Source organism: Pelophylax lessonae (genome assembly GCF_965119305.1).
Source record: "Pelophylax lessonae genome assembly, chromosome: 4".
NCBI classification, from domain to species: domain Eukaryota; kingdom Metazoa; phylum Chordata; class Amphibia; order Anura; family Ranidae; genus Pelophylax; species Pelophylax lessonae.
In genome coordinates, this window is record NC_138771.1 from 386,720,731 (window position 1) to 386,745,969 (window position 25,239).

General features: G+C 42.5%; 1 protein-coding gene across 1 annotated transcript in view; it reads right to left on the reverse strand.

Moving 5' to 3' along the window:
- The window catches only part of LOC309554127 (A disintegrin and metalloproteinase with thrombospondin motifs 2-like), a gene marked incomplete at its 5' end in the record, with an annotated part of 1,497,034 nt that overhangs the window by 960,521 nt on the left and 511,274 nt on the right, over positions 1-25,239 (reverse strand). The window lies entirely within an intron of this gene.

Below are 25,239 nucleotides of genomic sequence, written 5' to 3' on the forward strand. Positions count from 1 at the left end.
GGTCCCCTGGGTTGCCATTAGCAACTGACAGTAGATAAACGTCATTAAAAGTTCTTGGCTCAGTCAATGATCAGTCCAGGGGATTTGGTTTTTGTGTTTTATTTAGAACTGGGATGGGAGAAGGGATGAGTGGCATACTCCAACTAGTAACTATGCACAATTCTGAGGACAACTGACTGTAGAATGCGGCAAGGCCGCTGCTTCACCTTGCCACTGAAGTGAAGATAAGATTACTGTTCCCGCTTGAAGGCTCTCTTCAGGGTTAATAACTTGGCACCCCCTTAAATCTCACTGCCTGTGTGCTCAAACCCATCCTGCAAGCTCCCCTGTACTCACAGACACTGTTTTTCCAGAGTTGCTTTGCCCTCACCTCCACCGTCAGCTTCCACTGGACCTCTGGGTTTAGCCACACTTTCTGGTCCACTAGGCCACAGCCGTCATCCTCCTCCTGGGACCTAGCTTTCCGCCCAAAGACCCCCTGTCACATGTGCCCTTGACTTTTATAATGTATCCCAGGTATGGTGGCTCACCCTACATTAGACCGTAGTAATCCCTCCACAGTCTCCAAGACTTTCCCCAAAATTATAACTAGAAAATTGAAAGACCTACAATTAACAGACACTTGGCGATGCCTTAACATAAGTTCTAGGGAATATACATTCTACTCCCACCCCCACAACTCTTCAGCCAGACTGGATTATATCTTTACTTCTCAGATTATCTTGGCTAATTCTATATCTGCCGAAATATTCCCTTGTGTCTGGTCTGACCATTACATGGTGATTTTTGAAACGAAACACATAGGATTCCCCCCATCCTCTTTTACATGGAGACTTAATGACTCAATTCTTTCGGACCCCCTGGTGGTTCAGGAGTTTTCAGATGCAATAACAGATTTTTTTTACCCTAAACCCCCCTGGGGATACCTCTGTGGCCAATACATAGGTGACTCATAAAGCCTTTGTCAGAGGAAAGCTCATTGCCTTGGCAGTAAAAAAAAAAAAAAAATAGAGAAAGATCAGCGAAAATCGCTCTCTTACTACCGACCTTCAGAAACTATACAAAAACCCTAACACACGACACACAAGTCAGACAACAAATATCCGAAAAAAGAGCAGAACTCAATACTATTTTATGTGAAAATGCTAAAAAATCATTAAGATACTCTAAATCTAGGTTTTCGTTGTATGGCAACACCGCGTCTACAATGTTGGCCAGAAAATTTAACCAAACACTCAAACCCCCACACATATATATATAAATTTAATACCACCTCGGGCAATACCACATCGCACCCTAAAGAAGTGCTTGAGATTTTTTAACACTTTTATTCAAAATTACTTTCGCTCCCTAGTATAGAACCCACTTCAGACTCTGTGAAAAGGTTTAATGACATTTCGATCCCCAAGCTTTCCTCTTCAGACTTGCACAGTTTGAATGCCCCGATCATGGAGACTGAAGTATCACAAATCATACGTGATCTCAGGAACTCCTCTGCCCCAGGCCCAGATGGCTACACTGCAATATATTACAAAAAATTTTCTTCTATACTATCCCCTTGTTATATTCTCCGTGTTGTGAGAGACACCGGACTCTAATCTGGAACAACGTATGTTTATTCAGTACTCACTGTACACTCCAACATGCATTACAGGACAGTTCGGTATATCAATGCATCTCTTACATGTGTCTTAGATGGCCACTCTGCCCCTTGACCCTTGTCATCACTCCTGGGTGGAGCCAGCCTTAAAGTAACAGTACATGTGAAACCCTTCAGCTATAACACCTTCCATCCATCCCTAAAAAAAAAAACAACAAAAAAAAAAAAACACACAACAAAACGAGAACAGGCATAAAACAGAAACTAATAATTGTCCCATACAGTCTTCCAACTCAGGAGATTTACATGGCTCCTTCCGCATCCAGATGTGAGAACAACTTCCAGGGACGCTACGGGGAGAACATGGCAGTGGATCACTTTCGGCGGGCCTGTTGAAAGTCTCGTAACCAGTCTTGCAGCTGAAACCGGTAAGGTGGGCGACAGCGTCATCGAGGACGGGCACCCAGCGACTCGGGGCTGGAGGAAACAGGGCTGGCCAGAATGGACACCGGCGGGGCCAAGAGGGGATCCCCTAGCTCAGAGGGTGAACAGAACTCCGGACCAGGGCTGGAGGGCTCTGTTGGAGCTGAGTTCAAAAGTTCAGAGTCCCCCCAAGCATCAGTCTCAATGCCTCCTGATCTGGTAGGAGCAGATCCTTGAGACACTGGAGGTGCAGCCGATGTTAGGGATTCGGGCAGATGAGAACAAAAACGCAATTGGTCCGCATGCCGTCTGCAAATGGAACCATCTTCCAGGCAGACCCTATGCATTTTGGGTCCCAAAGTCTCTGCGACGATAGCAGGAAGACAACGAGTGTTGGAAGCGCCATAAGATCGGGCCCGTACCTTTTGCTGGGCTGTAAACTGGGGAATCTCGTCGTGTTCGACCCTCTTCTCTTGGGACTGCCGTACATGTTCCTGGACTGTTTGAGGGCGGAGCATGTCCAAAACAGTCCATGGCTGCCGACCCAAAAGAAGTTCAGCTGGAGTTTTGCCAGTGGTTGCATGTGGTGTGTTTCTGTAAGCAGAAAGGAAGGAGTCCAGCTGCTGGGGTGACAGGGACTGTTGTTTACTTGTAGCCACAGTAGCTTTGAAATAGCGTTTGAAGGTCTGTACAAACCTTTCTGCTTGACCATTTGTAGCCGGGTGGTAAGGTGCGGTCAACTTGTGTTTGATGTTGTGGGCAGTCAGGAAACTCTGAAACTCCTGGCTTGTGAATTGTGCACCGTTGTCTGTGACACTTTCTCTGGGGTATCCAAATGTAGCAGCGAGATGTAACAGTATGGAAATCGTCGCCTTAGTCGTCGGCTGGATAACAGGAATGACCTCAGGCCACTTTGAATGGGCATCAATTATGATCAAAAAGGTGTGTCCTCTGATCGGGCCTGCAAAGTCCAAGTGTAGGTCAAAACCAGGGAACCGTGGGCCAAGTCCAGGGCTGGACGCACCCTCCAGGAGGGTCTCTTGCAGTTTGTGTACATCCAGCACACGCATTCACATATGTTGTGATATCTGAGTCTAGGTTCGGCCACCACACATAGCCTCGGGCCTTTTGTTTCATACGTGTGCCCCCGGGATGACCAGTATGTAGCAAGTCCAGAATGTGTCTCCGGAGGGTCTGTGGAACGATCACAGTTGCCAGCCACAGTTAATTCCAGACGCCTACGGAAATAAGGTTCATAATCCTGTGTGACAGTTGCAGGCCAACCTTACCGTACCCAGGAGAGTATTGTCTTAAGGAAGGTATCCTTGGCTGTATGGGCTGCTACCTTCCCAGAAGACAAAAAGGACAGGCTGGTGTAACGACAACTCTTGACTGGTGGATTAGAGTCTGTTAATGTCCTTGTCAGAGGGGACATGGCGTCCGCATTCGCATTGGCATCATGGCTGCGATACTGGATTTTGTAGCTATATGCTCCCAAGAATAGGGCATAGCGTTGAAGACGGGCCACAGTCGTCTGGGAGATGCCTTTGTCAGGGCTAAAGATCTGAAGGAGTGGTTTATGGTCAGTATGGTGAATTCCCTACCATACAGGTAAAGAGGAAACTTCTTAATTGCCCATATTCTAGAGCCTCTTTGTCAATGTGAGAGTAATTGCTTTCTGCATTTGTCAAGGACCTGGAGGCGAATGCCACAGGTTTTTCTGACCCATCTGGTAAAACGTGAGATAGTACAGCCCCTAGACCATAGGGTGAGGCATCACAAGCCAAGGTGAGAGGCCTTTGGAGGTCATAGTGCACGAGCATGCGTGACGCCAACAGCTTTCACTTAGAAACTTCAAAAGCACGTTGGCATGCAGCCGACCAGTTCCATCTGGAGTGTTTCTCCAAAAGCTTGTTCAACAGAAACAAAGTGTGTGCTAGATCTGGCAGGAGTTTGTGGTAATAGTTCAGCAAGCCCAGGTAAGATCGCAGCTGTTGGATGTTGGTTGGGGCTGGAGCTTTTACTAAAGCATCAACTTTGGCTTCCGTGGTGTGTATACCCTCTGCATCCACAAGTGGGCAAAAAACTCCAATTTAGGTAATTGGCATTTCGCTAGGTTCACTTTTAGACCCTGCTCATGGAGTCTCGCCAACACAAGCTTGTGTTCCTGGTCCGTCAGGCCCGTGATGAGCATGTCATCTAACAGGCACTGTGTGAAAGGAATGTCCGCCAAAATCTCATCCATTTTGCATTGCCAAATGGCTGGGGCGGAGGCTACACCAAACACCATTCAATTGTATTCATACAGTCCCTTGTGAGTGTTGATGGTTAGAAACTTGTGGGATGAAGGGTGGACCTCAAACTGTAAATAAGCTTGCCTGAGATCAAGCTTGGTGAACTTTTGACCTCCTGCAAGAGAGGCAAAAATGTCATCTACTCTGGGTAGGGGATACTGGTCTATCTCCAGTTGAGAATTCAGTGCCATGCGGAAATCGCCACAAATGCGTAAGTCCCCATTCGCTTTCTTTACTGATACAACTGGTGATGCCCACTCACTGTGCTCTACCTTTGAGATGACACCTTGTTCCTCCAGCCGGCTTAGTTTAGCTTCCACACCTGCTCGGAGTGCAAAAGGTACCGTCCTAGCTTTGAAGAACCTAGGCTGGGCGTTGGGTTTCAGCCTGAGTCTCACACAGTCATGCTTTATTTTCCCCAAATGGTTATCAAAGACTTGTGGGAATCGCTGTTTCAGGGATTCCACCCATCCCTCTTTATCTCCTGATGGGATGGTCACGGTGTTGCAGGGGCTTATGGCGATGTCTGGCATGCCAAAGTGAGCAATCCAGTCTCTCCCAAAGAGAGGGGGTCCCTTATGTTCTAGGATATATAATGGCATTCTCTTCGTCTGACCCTTGTAGGATACCTGTACTTTCACGTAACCCAGTGGGTGGAGTATCTGCTTTGAGCATGTCTGCAGTTTGATTGGTGTTGGACGGACAGTTGTTCGGATCAGAAGTTTTCTCCATTATTTCTGGGTGATAACTGAAACTGCTGCTCCTGTGTCTACATCCATCTTGAGTTTCTTTCCTTCCACGGTTACCTCTACAGTCATTGCTGAGGGTGCTGAATGCATATGATGTATGTCCAATCTGTGGAGCACTTCCTCATCCTCTGATTCCGATGACGATGTATATCTTCCCACCATATATGCCTTTGTCCTGGTGTTCAGAGGTTGTTTATTTTGCACCTTCTTACTACGGCAGACTCGTTTCAGATGGCCTGCCTTACCACAATTATGACAGAACTGATCCTTAAACCGGCAGAGTTTGTGATCATGGTCTGTATTCCCACAACGGCAGCAAGCTGACTCCTGGCTTGGTGAGGGTCTATATTTCCAGTTTTCTGCTGTTGGCTTGACTGCTGTTCTGAAAACTTCCTCTTTAACCTCTTCCCTTCTGCTCTGGGGGTTCAATGCCTCTGTATCTTTCACAGCCATTTCCATCACTGAAGCTATCTCAATTGCCTTTGTAAGGGTAAGGTCTTTCTCTATTAACAGTCTCTTTTGGCTAGACTCCCTATTTAATCCCATGACAAACTTATCCCTTAGTGCAGTCGGTAAGTACTCCCCAAAAGAACAGGTTGAGGCTAGTCTGCGAAGGGCGAGCACATAAGCCTTAATTTCTTCACCCGGCTGTTGCTGTCGCTGATAGAACCGGAATCTTTCTGCAATCTCTAGTGGTTTAAGCTGGAAGTGATTCCCTAACAGTGTCAGAAGCTCTGCCAAAGTCTTAGTTGCTGGTTTTTCAGGGAAAATGAGATCCCTAAGAGTGTCATATGTCCTAGCACCAACCACTGTCAGAAAGACTGCTACTTGCCTGTTGCCTGGGATGGCATTTGCACCAAAATACTCTCCAGTATCTCAACCCAGGAACTCCAGGATGTCTGTTCTCCATCAAATTCACTTAATGTCCCGATCAATGACATTTTCCTGCTAGGCTCTGTGGGTGTTTGTATCCAGGTGACAATCCAGAGTTTTTTTTTTTTTTCTTTTCTCACACGGATAGTAACCTTGAAAATCCCAACCTCGTCTCCACTGTCATATTCTCCGTGTTGTGAGAGACACCGGACTCTGATCTGGAACAACGTATGTTTATTCAGTACTCACTGTACGCTCCACCATGCATTACAGGACAGCTCGGTATATCAATGCATCTCTTACATGTGTCTAAGATGGCCACTCTGCCCCTTGACCCTTGTCATCACTCCTGGGTGGATTTATGGCGCTATATGACCGTAATACAACTAGAATTAAAATACTGGGCTGTAATTCCCCTTTCTTCCCTCTGGGCAGGGGAACAAGACAGGGTTGCCTGCTTTCCCCTCTCCTATTTGCCCTAGCCCTAGAGCCACTTTCCTTGGTGATTGAAAAGCACTCTGAGATCACTGGATATAGTAAAGGAAATAATGATTAGAAACTGAGTCTCTACGCGGATGACGCCCTCCTGTTCCTTTCTAATCCCACTGCCTCTTTACCGAAACTCATACAAACTCTTAATATATTTGCGGACATATCGGGCTTAGGAGTGAATGTCACCAAGACAGCTGCACTCCCATTAAATTTCTCAGACACAGAGCTTATACATCTGAAAAATAGTTACCAGTTTGCATGGTCATCGGATAACCTCTTCTACCTGGGTATAAAACTTTCTAAAGATTATTAATAACTCTTTGATTGCAATATACCACCTCTATTTTTTAAAATAAGAAGTACTTTACAACTATGGTCCTCTTACCCTCTATCATTTTTAGGAAAAATCACAGCACTTAAAATGAATATCCTCCCCAAACTAGTATATCTGTTTAGAGCCCTCCCTATATCTATCTAAAATCATATATCACCAAGATTCAATCTTCCCTCAATAAATTTAACTGGCACAATAAAAAACCCAGACTCTCACAAACAATACTTTACCAACCTCACATTTTGGGAGGTTTAGGTGCACCAAACATTTGGACATATTACATTAGCAGCAGACACTCCCAGGCAGCACAATGGCACATACAAGAAGGAGCTGCACCATGGGTTTGCTTTGAAAGAAGCTCTGTTTCCCCTTATAACCTATCGGGCCTTCTCTGGACTGATATTATCCCTATTAGGACTATCTCTCTAAAAAACAAAATAGTTTCAGATACTTTGAAAATTTGGGGAAAAGCGGGAGGTCTTAAGAAAATACCCTCTTATCCTCCCTTCGGTACCACATTTCTAGGAGATCCAAGGCTAGAAGAATAATTGATGTGCCCTGAGGATTTTGTCTGGTGGCAGATGAATGATTTACATAGAATCAAGGATCTTTATGATGGTGGTGTGTTTCACACTTTTGAGAGATTGACAGACACTCACAAGATCCCTATTTCCGAAATATCTAATTATGATAAAATAAAAGCCTATTTTGAAAAATATTTCTCCCGCCCGTCCAACAACTCTTTCAGAGTGTTCGAACACTTATGCTTGGTAGAACCTCTAGCTAGAGGCTCAATTTCTAGACTATATTTCGATTTAATTTCTCGGGACCGTGAGCTGAAATTAAAATATATGTCCGATTGGGAAAAGGAATTACAACTAACATTTTCAACACAAGAATGGTCTACGATGATCCTAAATATACGAAAATCTACAAAATCTATGAGTATCAGAGAAACAGCTATGAAAGTTTTTACTCGTTGGTACTATACACCAGAGCAATTAAACAAATTTTTCCCAGAAATACCACCCACGTGTTTTAGAGGTTGTGGAGAAACAGGCAAATTGAAACATATGTTTTGGGAATGTAATAAGATGGCCCACACCTGGTCGTAAGTTTTTTCTCTGTTAAATGGGGGAATTAATGGATAAAAAAATAAACCTCACATTGCCGAAATGTCTGTTACTTCAAAACATCCCAGATATATTCTCTTCATTAACTAGATTGATACACACTATTTGTATTGCAGTGATGTGGATGGTGGCCGCTCAATGGAAAAATTTAGAAATCCCCTATTCAATGGTTCTGAATAGATTCGAAGAAATTTGATTAAAGCGGTTGTAAACCCAATTAAAAAAAAAAAAAAAAAAACCTGCAAGACAAAGGCATAATGTGCTAGTATGCATCGCATACTAGCCCATTATGTTTAACTTACCTTACAACGAAGCCCCGACACGGACCCCCGGACATCGATGCGGGCGCTGCCATGATCCCTCGTCGTCTCTTCCGGGTTCGGCGGCTCCGGCACGCTGATTGGCCGAAAGAGACGGCTCCAGCGCGCTGATTGGCCGGAGCCGCGATGACGTCACTCCCGCGCATGCGCGCGGGAGTGATTTTTCCGGCAAGCTCCCGGCAAGTTAATTGAAGGTCCCCCCGGACCTTCAGAGCGCATGCGCCGCTCGCGCGAGCGGCTACATGTACTGTAAATATCTCCTAAACCGTGCCGGTTTAGGAGATATTATTTGTACCTACAGGTAAGCCTTATTATAGGCTTACCTGTAGGTAAAAGTGTCAAAAAGCGGGATACAACCGCTTTAATGGAATACTTACACGATTCCTTCACTAACTTTTTGATAAAAAATGGACTCCGTAGTATTTATATAAATGTTCTTTAATTGCATAAATATATATTCTTGAAGACAGTCTGTAAATATATACTTCATTGGCTATGGACAATTTGTCAATTATTTCCTTATCTTTTAGACCTAGTCAACTTAATGTTGTCACTCCCATTGAGGCATGGGAACAGGTGACGACAAATTCTTCTATTATTTATATGTTCCTTTTCTTTGAATATGTTTCAATTTATGAAAGTTTACTTTCTTACTTGTTATTTAAAAAAAAAAAAAATATATATATATATATATATATATATATACTTTTCTTTCACACAAAATGTATTCTCTTTGATCTATATTTTTCTACTGATGATACATGTATGTATGGAAGTTTTTGAATCTATGCATGTATGCATGTGCACTTTATATGTATACAATTTTGTATGTGTTTTTATTTTTTCAATAAAAGTTTTTGAACAAAAAAAAAAAAAAAAAAAGTATCCCAGGATGCACCACTGCTTGTGCCAACCCACTGAGATAGTTACAAAAGCCTGTGTGTCACTGGCTGGATTTCTTCCACTGTCCAACAGGCTCCCCTATTGGATACAGCGGGGACATTCCCTCAGCCAAGATGAATCACACCCTGGACACATGCAACAGGCCTAGCTATTAATCAGGCTCCCCTGATAAGCAGACAGAGCAACTATACTTTCTCTGCCTAGCACCTACCTAGGAGGGTGCTACACATGTATGTACTGCAAAAGGACCGCAGTGCTGGGTAAAGGGAAATATAAATGTAATATCAAATGGAGGGAAATTAAAATATAGACATGCATGTGCAGTACCAAATATGAAAAAATAATAAAACACATGTAAACATGATTCTCCAGGCTTAGTGAAGCAGGCAGATGCAAAATAAAATGATGTCACATGTGCTTATCTGAGCTACAGATCCATGTCCCACCTGTGATTCAAACCACTTGGGGCACGAGTCTGCACCTAATTACCCACCAAACCTCTCAATTTTTTATGTCTATCACCTCCTCTCTTCCCAGAATAAACTCACTCTATGCCACAAAAAGAAAAAGATCTCATATCATCCCATGTACCTCTCAAATGTGTCTGGAAGCATGCATTATGTAGCGCTACTCACTTGGGAGCTGCAGGAATTACTTTTCCAGGTCTTCCCAATATCAGCCCTGCAGCCAGGCACACAACAGGCCCATGCACTCTTTCTCCAAAAATAGTCTAGGGGATATTGTTTATTTTGTTTTTTATTTTTGAAGAACTTGGATAGGGATCAGGAATGTGGTGGATTGTTCCAAGATAAGAACTATGTACAACTAAGGACATAAACTTGCTCTCTGCCTAAATAGTAGTAGAGTTTGTAGAACAAGACCTTTTTCTTTAGTGGACAAAACAACTGGACAGAGCTCTTCAGGACACTAGCCAGTGTCCCCTTTAATAGACCCACAGCTGACTATACTAGGCACCAGAGGGGTAGCTAAAGCACAAGGTCCCCGAGATCCTTCCAATATCTGTACTCACAAGGCCCAAGGACAGATGGATGCCTCCTTCCAATCTTCCAAGCGATGCCCTCCAGTGATACCAGACAGGTCTGTGGCAGACAGCTCCCCTCAGACAGCTTCTTCTAAGCACCCAGGTCTCCGCATTCCTCCCTCAGGAGCCTGGTACATCTGCATTCCGAATACACTATTTATTCTGCTGCTCATAGTTACTATATATATCCTCAGCACTTTTTGATCAATAGCGTTAGACATTTCTCTAAAAGAATACATATTGTTCTGTCATTCAATTGCTCCACGTCCCACAAGGTATATCCAGGCGATTTTGGTGTGCAAGTTATGTAGGAAGCCGTGGTTGCGCACGACCTATATTCATTAGTCAATCAGTGACATTTCTCCACTCACCTAGACTTCCGGTTCCGGCGCCCGATGAGCTGAACGTGGAGGCGGCGGCTCCGGTATTCATCTGCTTATTAGACCCGTTCTACGGCCTCCCAGGACGGCGAAACTGATCTGCCCTGTCTCCCCGCGCACCCCGGTCTCCCGCAGCATGGATAAATTTGTAATCCACGGGACCCCCCCCCGCTCGGAGATCAGCACACAGAGGCTGTCACACACACAAGCAGTGCAGCCAATATGGCCGCCGCTCCGCTCAGCCACGCTGCGGGACTGCAGCCACCAGCTCTCCCAGGAACCTTTTCCCCTGCAACTCCACAGGAAGAAGAACAATATGCCCGCATAGCTCATGCTGTGGCCGCCCTGCTCTCACCCACAATCCCCTCAGCAGTGGAAATGGCGGTCACAGCCGGCATTTCTCAGCTCCACAAGGAGCTAGGGGATCAATCCAAGAGACTCTCAGCAGTGGAACATCGCCTATCGGATGTCGAGGATGAGATTCAAGCCAATATGGCTAATGATCAGAGGTATGCTCAGACCCAACAGTATCTTCTGGAAAAATTGGACGATTTGGAGAACCGTTCCCGCCGGAACAATCTTCGCTTCATTGGAGTCCCTGAATCATACCACAATGCGGCCCTGGATGAAGTTTGCTCCGTCAGGATCCCCCAAGCCCTGGGCATCACCACCCCGTGTATGGTGGAAAGAGCACACCGCCTGGGCCCCCCCTCTAACGACCGGCGTTCACCGTGACCGGTCATAGCCCGCTTTTTGAACTACGCTGATAGGGTTGCTATTCTAAAATCTTTCCGCAACGCTAAATCGTTACAATTGGATGGCCACAAGATCCTTCTGTTTGCGGACTACTCGCAGGAAGTCGCACAGCGACGGAAAGCCTTCCAACCTACCTGTGCCGCGCTTTTCCAAAAAGGGATCCTGCAATTCTGCGATTTACTACTGCGGCAGGTGAAGCAAAATCCTTTTCACTCCCAGAAGAAGCGGCAAACTATCTACAAGCCTACATGCACATCCCAATGGAAACCCAGGCGTCCTCACCTGCACGCTCCCCGGGGATCAGAAGCCTCAATAGCCCAAGGAAGGAATCTCCTAAAAGGGCCTGCTACTCCCCCAGATCTGAGAAGTAGCCTCCAGGACTGACTCCCTTATGACTCTGACCCCCTAACTTGACCAGGGTTCGGCATCACCCCCCCTACATACCTTATCGCACGTCGGATCCAATCCTACGGGTCTCTGCTCTGACCGTGCCTTAGTCTTCCTCCCCCCCCCATGGCTGAATTGGTCACAATACTGTGTCTCATTATATGCTTTCTAATGTAATCCTTTACCAATGCTTCTTCTTCCTACGTATTATTCAGTATTTGTTGCCGGTTTAGGTCTAATTTACTGTTGTGTTTTCTTTCGCAGACTTGCACGGCCTTGCCGGAGTGACTTTGGCCGGTCCTTCCTGGCTTGTGATCTGGCGGCTCCAGTATTCACGAAGGGACCCTGTCTTTCCCGCAACCGGATACTCTCACCCTAAGCGGGGAACTATCCTACATGTTCTGATGGTTCGCGCACGTCGTCCCAGGAGTGCCAACAGCAACCTCTCCGGTAACGCCGTCTGGGTAGGATATGGCTCTCTGGGAAAAAAGAGAAGTCCAGTATGTTACTGGTATGTGTTCTTTTTGTTTCTTTTGCCCTCCTTTTAAATATAGTGTTAGCTCCTTCCCTCCTTCTCCCTGGGAATGCCGCCCCCATCTACATGCCTTCTGTGGCCCCCTTTATGATGCTCCAGAGGTTTAGACCCTTACGCAACAAGATGCTTCCACTCTGCCCTGTGTCCCTAACTATAAAAGCCACATTACTCTTCCTCGCCCCCTCTGACCCTCCTTAGCATGAAAATTATCTCCTGGAACATTAAGGGTCTGAGAACCCTCTAACAAGAGAATGGCTGTTCTCCGCCACTTGAAACGCATGAAGGCTGACATTGCGCTGCTGCAGGAAACACACCTGGCAGCCTCTGATTTCCATCGTATGAAAAAGCTCTGGGTGGGATAGGTTTATGGATCCCCAGCGGTAAAACAGAAGGCGGGTGTCCTTGTACTCATAAACAAAAACTTGTCCTGTGATATATTATCCGAAGACGTAGACGCCCTCGGAAGATTGGCTATCCTGAAACTCAAGATCCGCTCCCTCACCTTAGCTATTGCAAATGTATATGCTCCAAATTCACCAACCCTCTCCTATTTTAACGACCTCACTACCAAACTAGCTCCCTACATCCATCTCCCTCTCCTCTTGGGGGGTGACTTTAACTCTGTCATGCACCCCAACGAGGACAGGGCTAAGGATCGTCACTCCCCGCCCATCTCCACTTCCATTTCCACTTCCACTCTACCATCCACGCACCTAGCGACATTCGTCCATGCTCTCCAACTTACCAATGCCTGGAGGGAATTGTACCCCTTGGAAAGGGAATTCACCTTCTTCTCCCACCCCCACGACAGTCTGTCCAGAATAGACTACTTCTTCACCAATCCCCCCATCCTCAATTTCATCTCTGATCCCTCCATCGCCCAAATTGCTATATCAGATCATGCCCCGATTTCAGTTGATCTATCCTATCCGGACAGCATTAATTCGGCGCGCCTATGGCGCTTCCCATCGTACCTATCCAAGAACGAGGACCTCCTCCGCTCCCTAGAGCGGACGTGGTCCTCCTTCTTGGAGGATAACGCGGCCCATTCCGGGGACCCGATTCTTCTCGGGGAAACAGGGAAGGCGGTTCTTAGGGGCCGCATAATAGCATTCGCAGCGACTCACAAGAAAAATGCTTCGGCCCAATTTCAAGCCGCCAGCACGGCCCTTCGTCTTGCCCAGACAAATCTATCCCATAACAACTCACAACCCAATCGGACAGCCTGGAAAGAGGCGAAGGCGAACTTTGACATGTGGGCAATTATTCGATCTAGCTCACCTCTGTAAAGGCCCACATTCCGCAGTCCACATTGCGGAAATCAACCAACCCTCAGGGACAAAAACATCGGACCCCAAGACTATTAATGCGGTAATACGAGATTTCTTTGCTTCCCTGTATGGCCCTGATCCAATCGATCTTGAGGCTGCTAATGCCTTATTGGCAAAAGTCAAACTCCCTACGCTCGATCCATCTGCACTATCTGCACTTAATGCCCCTATATCCACTGCAGAAATCCAAAGCACCATCTCAGGCCTCACCTCTGGAAAAGCCCCTGGACCGGACGGTTACTCGTCGGATTTCTATAAATTAACCTCTCCACTCCCCTAGCATTATATTTTTTGCTACAGTATCTTCCCTCTCAAGATGAGACTGTAGCATGTAAGAGCTGCTTAAACGGTGCAAATAGTTATGTAATACACAACAATGTACAATAGTATCAATTTTGTTAATGCTAAGGTTGATTGTGGTTTGAAAAATTCTAACTCAGACATGATTTCAAACTAGGGTTGCCACCTCTCATCGATTTAAACCAGGACACATAATAATTACACAGGTTCTGAGGCACTAAGTGAGTTTAATTACCACCTTAATCAGCCACAGAACCTTTGTAATTAATGTGTGTCATGGTTTAAAGGGATGAGGTGGTAACCCTATTCCAAACGCCTTCTCAACTACACGCCATGCCCTAGATAGCATGTATTTGAAGATTCTTTGATCATTTAAAAACTTTTCCAGAGATCCTGGAATTGTTTGGTTATAATTTGCCATTCACTGAATGATAGGAACTGTAAAAAGAAAAGATAATTCTATATACAATCTTTTTAATCTTCTGTTTTGCTTAATTACACAGGATTTTGCAAGCAACGATTCGCCATGCTTTATTACTGCATCAGAAGCATTAGGAAATGGGAAAAGGAGACCATTTCAAGAGTCAAAAAACAATTTCCTTTTGCAAGCATCTGCTGCTCCTAATCAGAAGAGAGATGAAAGTTAAGAACATTTACGGGATGTCCAAAGATCAGAAACAACTTCTTAAGTCATTAATAATTCAGCTAGGACTGAGAGGTGAATTAACCAGGAATACACATTTAGCCGAGTACAAAACCTCATACAGTGGGTATAGAAAATAATCCCCCCTTTTAAAATAATCACATTTAGGTGTACGTTTAGTAACCAGTGTTAATTCTTGCATTATCACCGTTCTCCTAACACGCTCTAACACCGCCAATTTACACCTGCTTCGAGGCTGTTTAGTAAACCGTGTTGTGTTGACTCCAGGTCGGTGATATGCGGTGTTAGCTAGCAGCGTGTTAGTACTGTGTTAGAGAGTGAAAGGAATGTGGGGAAGGTTTAACTAGCTGAACAGCAGCCATCCTGTGTGAGAAAACCTATGATCCACAGTAAAGGATCATTGATTATTTCTCAGAGATGTTGAAAAATAAATAACAAACACATGTAAAAGCACATACACATCCTGACTAATATTATAAAGTATAAATTTACATATATTATTTTTTTTAAAACTAATTTTCCTCTACCATCCTCCACCCTAAAGGATCATAAGTTAATCCTCAGAACTGAGTTATGGGGTTAAAATATAACAAATAATAATAATAAAAAAAACCTACACACACGTTTATTAAAGTAATAAAGATTTTTTTTTTAATATTACCCTGCCATCCCTCCCACCTTAGCTAACTGCATTAATTTCCAGACACATTTATTTTTCTCTTTTAGGGCCGGTTCACACGATGCCCACACATGAATCAAACAGAAATGTACTATGCATTCCTATGCGATTCAGACTGCATGCAAAATGTACTCCATTTGCAATCTGCAGAGGGTGTCAATAGAAAGTTAATGACACCCCAAACGCAGGTTGCAAATGCATTGCATTTTCCTACACCTGCCCACACTGGACTGCATGGTACAAAAGTTCCGGTTACAGTGTGGTTTAAAAAGTAGTGAATACAATAATTTTAGTGCAGCGTGGTGTGATTTTAGCCCATTCAAAACGAATGGGCTGAAATCACACTGCATAGCACCACATGTAGGGTGACGCATGCGTGGCGTGGGACGGAATGGCGGCTTGATTGGAGAGCTCCGCACATCACGGCCGAGATTCAGGCATTAGGGGCCATTAAACCGCATCGATCACACCCACCATAAACACCCCCTGCCTCAACAACCACTTGTGCATGTCGTCTGCCCGCAGGAAAAGCCGCAAAACCCCGCAAAAGACCCTAACTCACTACCTCCTCAGAGCCAGGGAAAGATTCGGCATGGAGCAAGATGGCGCCGGCCTCTCCCCTGCACCCGATAAGAACACCATACAGGCATCTACTCCGAAATCTGTCTCAGCCTCCGCATCTTACAGTGAGTGTCGTGCACCTCTCACTAAAATAGACCTTGACAATAGCCTGGAAGCTATGTATACCAAGTTATTGCAAAGTTTCAAACAGAGCTGCACAAAACAGCTAACAATCTCACTCAGGAAATATCTGCTCTTGGTGGCAGAACTGACAGACTAGAGACTAAACATGACGAGCTCTGCCTGGCCTACAAAGAGCTGAGCAGAGACCATGAAACATTAAATTCAGCTTTCAATCAACTACAGTCTCATGTTGAGGATCTGGACAACTGCAACAGAAGAAACAATTTAAGATTAAGGGGTATCCCAGAATCTTACACAGACCTCACACCCACAGTTAATCGTCTTTTCAAATCTCTATTGCCTGAAGTTGATGATTCCCATTTCACATGTGACCAAATCCACCGTGCTCTCTGGCCCAAACCTCCCACTGACAAACCCCCTAGGGATATAATTTTATGTATGAAAGATTTCCTCACTAAGGAGGAAATTCTCAGAGCAGCAAGGAACACCCCCAACATCCTCATAGATGGCCATAAATTACAAATCTATCCCGATATCTCACAGGCCACGCTTGAAAGGAGGCGCAATATGAAGGAAATCACAGCAGTGTTACAATCCGCCCGCCTGCGATATAGATGGAACTTTCCTTTCAAGCTGATTATCCCCATAATGGATCTACGTATGTCGTTACCAATATCCAGGAAGGACAGGAAACACTCATTAAACTCGGTCTGAGGGATCCTGCTGCTGCTCCAGCCCCCTCCCCATCACCTCGCCCCTCACCATTATGGCAGACGCCTGCTTCCATAAGAGGACGCAGAAGAACTCGCAATGAAATAGGCTGAAGACATCCATAGAGGCTCAATTCCATCTATTCTTATGGGTCTTATATTTTTTTAAATATCTCATAACTCAAAATTGTTATGGTCAATGCGGCAAATCAAGACTCTCCTGTGAAGTGAACTATTACAATTTTTTTATTTTTTCTCTTTCCACATTTTTTCTTTTTTTTTTTTTTCCCCCTTCTTCTCTTCTTCTTTTTTTCTTTTTTACAGCAAGATGCCATCTCTTTATCTTCCACACTGTTGGACTGCTGGCGACACCTAGAGGCCTTTTTTCAGCTATGTAAGTATTATGCCTCGTACACACGTACCGATCGTCGGCCGACCGATCGGCCGTCTTTTGTCCAGGGCTGTCCTGTCCACTGAACAGTGCAAAAGACTGCACACAAATTTTGTCGGCCAACAACAGCCGACTGCAGAAGTGATGTCATGTGATGGTTAACTTTCCCTGTGTTTTTTTTTTCTGAGCATGCCCAGTCTTGCAAATCTGCTGTCTGTCGGCCGAATTCTGTACTGACTGGCGAACAATCGGCCGTTCTGGTGTCGGCCTACAAAAATGTTAATGCTTGCACGACAGATTCTGTTCGGCCGAAAGTGCGCTGTCGGCTGTCGGAAGCATCATACTAACAAGCCTACAATCGGCCGATCGGTCGTCGGCCGAATCTTTTCGGCCGACAATCTGCACATGTGTACGGGCATTATTCTCAATTTCTTACAGAGACCTCAAGGTATTTTAAAACCTGGACTTATGCTGATTTGTTGCCATCTAGTGGACATTATGAATATCGCACCCCATACAGCTTATTACTGATTCCTCCTCTAATTACTAATGCAAACCCCACTTTACCCTACATGAAGAAAGATGGGCGAGTCAATTCCCCCATATTTACAATACTTTACAGGCTTTCTCAGGATTGAATAGTTTATATTGTTGCACCCTACATTTTTTTTTTACACAATGGCCATATGTGATGTTCCACGCTAGTACATGTCGCTCCCACTCAGCCGATTGCTAGTTTCCAGACCCAGGAGTGCTGTCACCTCCTTAGCGTCTCTCTCACTGAGACTCTTGGTGGACTCTTTGCTCTGGTTGCTCTTTTATTATTCTTTATTGTTGTTGAATATATTCAATTCAATTCATCTCATCAGAATTGCAGTCATAAAACTTTTCCCTCGGTCATGTGCTCAAGCAAGCCTCACCTGGTCACAGGTACTGATTGTACCATATGACAGTATCCTCTCTCCCCATCGCAGACCTCTGCCACGCCTGACACCCTAACTAATGTCCTGTGGTTATTTAACACCTCTATACATTGCCATCAGAGATTAAAGCAATTTCCTAAAAATGACAATTAAATGTATCTCACATAATGTACAGGGTTTTAATTTCCCCAACAAACTGAGAAAAGCATTTCATCAATATAAATGCCAAAACGCTAAGATTTAAGTTAAGATTAAGGCAAATATCTTCCATAAATCATATAATCAGGCCTTCTACACTGTATTTTCATCTAAAAATAGAGGAGTTGCAATTTTTATCCACAACTCGTTTCCATTTGAAGTGCAGGAGGTCTGTAAGGATGCAGAAAGTTGCTGATTATAAAGGGGTGTGTCTTGAGGAAAGAACTAACCATAGCCAATATCTACGCTCCTAACGGAGCCTCATCACAATTTTATTTAGATTTCCTTAATGTTTTGGAAAACTATCACTCTTCCCATATAATACTAGGTGGAGATTTTAATATGGTTGCTCATCCAACCATGGATAGAAGCAACCCTTCCTCTATGTCCAAGACATTCCTAAAAGCCCTTGAACGAAGGCTTAGTAACATGCAGCTCGTGGATACATGGAGGTGTCTAAATATAGGCTCCAAAGAATTCAACTTTTATTCAAATCCACACAATTCATCTGCAAGTTTGGATTATATATTTTGCTCGCAAGTAATCCTGGCTAACTCTATTTCAGCAGATATATATCCATGTGTATGGTCCGACCACCACATGGTAATATATACTACAAAATTTATAGGCCTCTCCCCCACACCGTACTCATGGAGACTTAATGACTCCTTATTGTCAGGCAATTTAGAGGTTCAGGAGATCTCAGACTCTATTACAGAGTTCTTCATGTTAAACCCCACCAATGACACCACAATACCAAACACTTGGGTCACTCATAAGGCATTCATTAGGGCAAACTCATCGCTCTGGCGGTTAATAGAAACAGAGAACGCACTAACAGAATACAAACACTTACCAAGGAATTACAGCAGTTATATAAAAATCATAATACCCTTTATGAACATACTGTCAGACCGCAAATAGACTATAAAAGATCTGAACTAAATAATATTCTCTCAGAGAACGCCGAAAAATCACTTAGATACTCCAGATCAAAATTCCTCCTATACAGTAACACAGCTTCTACGATGTTAGCCAGGAAATTGAATCAATCAATCAAGCCCCCGCATGTTTACAAATTGAATACCTCCTCTGGTCTGACTACCTCTCATCCCAAGGAGGTATTGGGTATCTTTGAAAAATTTTACTCAACTCTGCTGTCCCCTCCTTCTACAGGAGTATCGGTAAGCTCTCAGAGATGGTTTGGGGATATCCCAATCCCCAAACTCTCTCTCCCTGATCTGGAACAACTTAATGCCCCTAGTTCTGAAACCGAGGTGGCACAAACTATTAGTGGCCTTCAAAACTCCTCGGCTCCTGGCCCTGATGGGTTTACGGCTATTTACTATAAAAAAATTTCCTCCATTGTATCCCCAAAACTAGCACAGTTATTTAACCATTTTTTGCAAGGCAACGTTTTCCCAGAAGAGATGTCATTAGCCAACACGACACTTCTCCCCAAACCAAACAAGGACCTTTCCAACCCACAAAATTTTAGACCAATATCCATCATTAATAATGACCTGAAATTATTTAGTAAGATTCTGGCTTCTAGGTTGTCATATATTATCCCAAAACTCATATCTACATCACAGTCAGGATTCATCCCAAACCGCCAAATTACAGATAACATCAGACTTGCTTGTCATATTATCCAGGATGCCAATTTATTTAAAAAAAAGCTAATCTTGCTGGGCCTTAATATCCATAAAGCTTTTAACAGCGTTTCCTGGGGATATCTTATCAAGAGCGGGTTTACCCCTGTGTGGGGTGGGCTACTTACCCTAGAGGGCACTTAGCACCTCACTCATCACCCACCACGGGGTTTATTTATTTCTTTATGAAGATATCTATCATTATCAGATATCAGCATTATTATTTATTCACGTTTATTTATCAATTCACCAATTATACCATACTTGGTTTTCACTGAGTCACATAATATATATATATATATATATATATATATATATATATATATATATATATGAAAGTAGATGTGGAGGTAATTGGCGCTGCCAAGAAATTGAATAATAAAAATTGGGTGAGGGATGCAAATATATCTGATATCGATCTGAGGCCAATAAATAGATCTAGTGCAATGTGTAGAAGGTTAAAAATTAAAAAGTACCTAGTGGTCTTAAAAACAATGATCTCTGTATATGTGTGATCCAAGGACAAATAAATAGTTCAATAGTTAAGTGATCATAAAGATGATGGCTGTGTGTGTATAAACAAAAAATATAGTGGTAGATATAAGTGGGTTTGTGGTAACAAATACACATAAAATAATGCAATAAATATTCTAAATCCAAATGTTAAATTGCACAATGGGGAAAGTGAACAATCAATTAAATACTAAACCCAATCCAGGTGGCTGCAAATGATCATATAAAGTGCATATATCAAAGATAGTGATCATATAAGGTGCATTTAAAGTGCTCAAAATAAATAAACCAGCTTAAAAAAATATATATAAATCAAATAGCCTCAGGCAAAGTCCCATAAAATTCCATAAAATGTCAGCAGCAATAAATATGTAAAAATATTATCAAAATCGAGTCCATAAAATAGATGTGAATAAAATCCAGAGAGTGTGAGGAAAAAGTGGATCCCGGGTGATTTGTAGAAATGGGGGTGCTCAATGAAGGAATAGGTGCTCCCCTCCTATTGATCCCGCACTCACCAGAGGGTAGTACCCCTATAGGGGTAACCAGCGTAATACGTATCTCCTATGGATCCCTCCAATAATTAGCCAGATATCCACTTTATCCAGGATAGACCATTCACACACTCTCCACCATGGTAATTAATAGGCAGTAAATCCTCATTGGTATATCGATTCAATAGTGTAAGGGAATAGTATCCAGATAATGCAAAGATGAGAGAAACTCCAATAGTGAAGTATTGCAAGTAACTTTTCACTTTATTGGTTAAAAAAATACATAGTACTCACATTTAGGAAAAGATAACATGCGTGTATGTATTAGGGACCGCAAATCCCTCGTGTAGCGGTGTCTTCCGGGATGCGGTGCGCTCCACCGACCGGATATGCGTCTCACTCACAGGAAAGCGGAACTGACGTGACCACGCTCTACGCGTTTCGTCATCAATGACGTCATCAGGAGCAGCGTAAGGTCACGTCAGGTCCGCCTACTAATATACTAAATGGTTACCCGGCAACCGGGATAACACGCTCTGTCGCTGCCAATAGGAATTTTTAAACAGAGCGTCATAGGTTGCCGGGCAGATCTCCGTATTTTATTCATTAGGAAGAAGGGGTGTTTTATTGTGATAGGAGGAATTTGAAGCGTAACCTGTTACCAGGTAGAATTAATTACCGGAACTTTACAGGAAGAACAGGAAATAGATATGTCTGGGCAGATAATGATTATATTCCTATGCCTTTTTATATAGATAAATTTGTGTGGGTAAAATCCAAGTTATAGCGATAATATTCGGTTATCCTGATGTATCTTATTGATGTATCACTACGTAATCATATAACAATTCATTCGTATAGCAGTGCATTAGAATAAATTAATAGTATTATATTAATTATATGAAATTCACTCGTATAGCGTTACACCATATATGGGGAAGTTAATAAATTAATTTAAAATAAGGGAGCATCTGTATTAAAAATGAACCGATCTAACCAATAACTTCCCTATTAAAATTCTTAGATTAAAATTACAAAATGTGGTCTATGTATCTGTAAATATGAAATAATTGGGTTATTAATTTTAAAATCAATTCAATAATATATATCCATTAATAAATATACATAAGAAATATATATAATTAAAAAACATATAAATAAAAAAACTTTTGTTTGGTCCCCAAAATAACCAACTAATTAAAATCTAATATTAATTTAAAATTCTTTATAATATAATCAGAGGTTCTATTTTATATATATAGTTTATGACTTAAATAATTAATTGGGTAATGTAACCCTATGATTATAGATAAGGTCATCCCTGTAGTTATGCAACCCAGTAAGTGGATGTGTTGGTGTTTTAATAATACCACGAGACCCCTATCTATTCGTGTAAGTGTCAGATATGGGGAATATTAGTCTTAGCAAACCATGAGGATACAAACAAATATTTTAAAATCATACATATAAATACAGTCACCTTCATAAATATGGGTGTTAAAAATGTAGGACAAAATATATGTTATGGAAGAAAGTTGCTTGTATGTTATTATAAGATCAGAGTTTATATGTGAATCCATAGGTCAAGGGTAAGGGTTCTAAACTGTCAGTATAAAAGACTTGTAATAAAAAACTTTAAAAATTTTTGCATATATTTCTAAAATTCTCATATACCTAAAAGCACTTTAAAAGTCTGATATGAAGCAATTTAAGTCTATATCAAGATTGAGTCCCCCCGGTTGGAGGGACTCAAGTTGATATATCCACCGTGTCTCATTTTGGGAGATCTTGCGAGTTTTATTCTCTCCCCTCCAGTGTTCTTTAATAGTGTCAATGCCATAAAACACAAGGCCTTTTGGGTTCTTGTTATGTACATCTCGGAAATGTTTTGATAAACTGTGTTTTGGGAATCCTCTTTTTATATTGCCTATATGTTCCCTGATCCGAACTAGCAAAGGCCTAGTGGTCCTACCCACATACTGCAATTTGCACGGGCATTCTATAACGTAGGTGACATGCGTGCTGTGGCAGGTGATCAAGTTTCTGATCTGGAAGGTCCTTTTGTTCACCATGGACTTAAAGTGTGTAGTTTTTCTTACTTGTGCAGGATTGTTTTTACAGGCTAGACACTTCCGACAACGGACAAATCCTTTCAATTCCGGGAATATTTTCACTTGTTTTGGTGGATCCACCACATTATGGACAAGTTTATTCCTCAAAGTGGGTGCTTTCCGGTAAATTAACTTTGGTTTCTTTGGTAAAATCTTTGCCAGAGTTTTATCGGATTTTAAAATAGGCCAATATTTCTTAAAAATGTTTTCAACCGACCTATATTGTTTGTTAAAACCAGTAATAAAAGCACAATTGAAATCTTCTCCATTATTCGTCTTCTTACTTTTCAGTAAGTCTTCTCTTGGTAAATCTCTGATCTTGTTTTTTGTTTTCTCTAATATTGATCTGTTGTTTCCTTTTTCTTCAAATCTCTTAGTAAGCTTTTCCGCTTGCATTTCATAATCTTTTATTTCAGTGCAATTTCATCTCATCCTCATATATTGCCCTTTGGGTACATTCTGTATCCATTTAGGATGATGGCAACTAGATGTCGGGATGTACCCATTCTTATCAGTTGGTTTAAAAAAAGTCTTTGTTTGTACATTCTCCTTGGTTTTAAAATTTTCTAAATCTAAAAACTCGATCTTTTCTGTATTAAAATTTGCTGTAAAATTAATTCCAAATGGGTTGCCATTTAATTGCTGTATAAATGCCTCTAATGACTCCTGTGGTCCATCCCATATCATAATCAGGTCATCTATGTAGCGACGATAAAATATTAGTTCAGGTGCATTTTTTTCATATATCATTTCTTCTTCTAACATGTTCATGAAGATATTTGCGACACTGGGGGCATACCGTGCCCCCATAGCAACTCCCTTTGTTTGTACATAGAAGGTATTCTTATACCAAAAATAATTTTTTGCCATAGCAAGTTGTAAGCCTTCTAAGATGTAATTGATTTGTACGTGTTTTAAATCTGTTTCCTCAAATAACGCCTTCTTTACACTATCCAAACCATCTCGCTGGTTGATGCTCGTATACAACGAATTTGCATCAATTGTTGCCAGGATACATGACTCCCTAATTTTTAGTTGTTGTAGTTCCTTTATTAATTGGGTACTATCTTTTAAATAAGATTTCCCTTTACAGACCAGAGGTTGGAGAAACTTATCTAAGTACTCTCCTAACCTGGAGAAGAGGGATCCAATCCCGCTGATTATGGGTCTTCCCGGAGGCTTTTCTAGCCTTTTATGTATCTTGGGAAGAAGGTAAATCAGTGGTGTCTTTGCAGATTTTGGCAATAAGTATCTGGCTTCTTTCTCTGTAAGTATTCCTAGTTCCTGGCCTTTTTTAATATATGCCTCAAGCTTTTTGCGATACTCTTTTCTTGGATTTTTTGTTAGTTGTTTATATGTATCTGGGATGGTCAGGAGGTTTCTCATTTCATCCTCATAGTCCTGTTTTTTTAAAATCACTAGGCCTCCGCCCTTGTCTGCCGGGCGTATAACAACATCTTTTTTCTTTTCTATAGTCTCAATAGCCTCCCATGTTTTAGTCTTTGTTGCTTTGTATTTTTATTTTCTTCAAATCATATTCAACCATTTTCTTAAAGGCATGTATACATTCGTTGTTGGGTGTGTTGGGATTAAAAATAGATCGGTTCCTCAGTTCTGTGTGTCTAAAATAGGTGCTTTTGGTAGATTTAGAGTTCCCCTTTAAATTAAAAAAACATTTTGACATTTAACTTCCTTAAAAACTTCTGTAGGTCAATATATGCTTCGAATTTATCTAGATTCTTGTTCGGAGCATACTTAAGTCCTAGATCTAAAATCGCTATCTCTTCCGGGGTAAAATCAATTCTGCCCGGCAACCTATGATGCTCTGTTTAAAAATTCCTATTGGCAGCGACAGAGCGTGTTATCCCGGTTGCCGGGTAACCGTTTAGTATATTAGTAGGCGGACTTGACGTGACCTTACGCTGCTCCTGATGATGTCATTGATGACAAAATGCGTAGAGCATGGTCATGGCAGTTCCGCTTTCCTGTGAGTGAGACGCACATCCGGTCGGTGGAGTGAACCGCGTCCCGGAAGACACCGCTACACGAGTGATTTGCGGTCCCTAATACATACATGCATGTTATCTTTTCCTAAATGTGAGTACTATGTATTTTTTTAACCAATAAAGTGAAAAGTTACTTGCAATACTTCACTATTGGAGTTTCTCTCTTCTTTGCATTATCTGGATACTATTCCCTTACACTATTGAATCGATATACCAATGAAGATTTACTGCCTATTAATTACCATGGAGAGTGGAGAGTGAGTGGATAAAGTGGATATCTGGCTAATTATTGGAGGGATCCATAGGAGATACGTATTACGCTGGTTACCCCTGTAGGG